This window comes from Aphidius gifuensis, linkage group LG4 (genome assembly GCF_014905175.1).
Source record: "Aphidius gifuensis isolate YNYX2018 linkage group LG4, ASM1490517v1, whole genome shotgun sequence".
In the NCBI taxonomy this organism is placed as follows: domain Eukaryota; kingdom Metazoa; phylum Arthropoda; class Insecta; order Hymenoptera; family Braconidae; genus Aphidius; species Aphidius gifuensis.
In genome coordinates this window covers 12136170-12138139 of record NC_057791.1, presented here as the reverse complement: position 1 = coordinate 12138139, position 1970 = coordinate 12136170, and the positions used below count along the sequence as shown (strand labels likewise).

Here is a 1970-nt window from a genome sequence, read left to right as displayed (position 1 = left end):
GACGGCAGACAATAAAAATGATTGGAAATAGGTGCAACGTGTTCTGGGTCTTAAGGACTACCATTTAACAGGTATTTTCTTCAATTCAGTTTCACACGCTGTTTTTGCCTCTGTCTTACCGTCTATTTGATACACTTAGTGATCAATTAAGACGATGCTGTAGATATCCCGATCGAATTTCTCAATTCATTAAATCCGTCAGGTCTCCCACCACACAAACTTAATTTAAAAATTGGCGCCCCTATTATTCTCATGCGTAATTTAAATGCTCCAAAATTGTGCAATGGGACAAGGTTAAGAATAATATCTTTGAAGCATGGAGGTGTATAAGGAGGGTAATCTCCTATGTTAAAGCATAGGCTGTTGGTGAAGCTCACGGAATGGAGCAAGTCAGTACCTTTTTTTGCCGATGGTGGCGCTTTTACTACAACAGTTCTATGGTCACGTGGTATTTTTATTTACATTTTTGGCAATTTCATAATATGTACATGACAATGTGACACATCAAAGTATATGATCATTAAAAAATTAAAATTACCGGTGTTTACATTCAATTTTTTTTTATTTAGTTCGAATGAATCATTATGGTCTACAGTCTGAGTTGACGCATGTATCATATGTAATGATGATTTAGTTGGTACATGAACATTACATTGCATTGGTACATATAATTCGTACTCATCTGGTACATGAACATCAGAGTCATTTTGTTCATGAACATTACATTGCATTGGTACATAAAATTCATGCTCATCTGGTACATTAACACCAGGTTTAATTGATACATGAACATAAGGATTAATTGATGCATCAACGATAGATTCATCTGGTACTTCATCAATCGCTTTTATTGCCTCGTTATCACCCTTGAATATTGTATTATCTGAAGATGAACAGACGTCTGAAGATATAGGGACATATTAGGTTTCAATCGTTTTTACTACGAGGATATATCCACGTTCCTGAAGGTAATTGTTGAGTAAGCTGTGATATTATAGCGCTTGGATGAAAAGGTTTTTCACAAACCAAACTGGATACACTAAATTCCTTAGCTTTTAGAGATTTGATTTCCAAGCATCAAAAAGTTTAGGATCCTTAAATTGTTAAGAAAATACAAATTAGTATGAAAAATAATATATATATGTAGGTATATAAATATATATTTCATTAAAATATTACCTTTGGTACAGAAAAAATAGAAATACCATTTTTATTTGCCTTTAATGTTTGACATTCGAAAACAATACATTTTTGTACCATTTTTCGTGCTAAAAAAAAGAACACCAGTGATAATAAAATAATTTTAAATATTAGTTATAACTGTATATTATTTATTTAATAATATTCGAATATTTTTAACATTAAAGCTACATAAACAAAAGGATTGACATATCTATACTTATATCTTATTATAAAAAAAATAAGAACTAACTTACTTTTAAATGCAGACTTATTGATAGTTTTATCAATTTATTATATATTATGATCATAGTTTAAATCGTCACATTAATTAATAACAATTAATAAATAATTATCTTTTGACTTGTCACATTATCATGAAAAAATATAAACAAAAATAACATGTGACCATAGAACTGTTGTAGCAAAAGCGTCATCACCGGCAGAAAAACGTACTGACTTGCTCCATTCTGTGAGCTTCAGTAAATTTCGAGAGATTACCCTCCTTATTCACCTCCATGCTTTGAAGAAAAATCTCATCGAAGCCGAAATCCTAACTGGTTCTGCGAGTGGTTAAATCGTTTATATTCCAATTCCAATATTCCGATTCCCTATTAAACTTTGTTTTGCTATGTCCATTAATAAGGCACAAGGACAGACAATGAAAGTATCAGGAATTGACAACACCGATCCCTGCTTTACTCATGGACAATTTTATGTTGCCTGCTCAGTGCTCCCGTGTAAGTTCAGAAAAAAACTTATACATATACGCCCCTGACCAAAGAACTAAT

The 1970-nt window shown here is 31.8% G+C and overlaps 1 long non-coding RNA gene across 1 annotated transcript; it reads right to left on the bottom strand.

The window, feature by feature from the left end:
* Positions 1 to 1056: 1056 nt before the first annotated feature.
* On the bottom strand, positions 1057 to 1695 carry LOC122855089. Its single transcript, XR_006374045.1, has 3 exons — positions 1437 to 1695; positions 1180 to 1268; positions 1057 to 1094 (listed from the first exon to the last, which is right to left on the bottom strand). It is a non-coding gene; the product is annotated as an uncharacterized LOC122855089 (long non-coding RNA).
* Between the last annotated feature and the right edge of the window lie 275 nt (positions 1696 to 1970).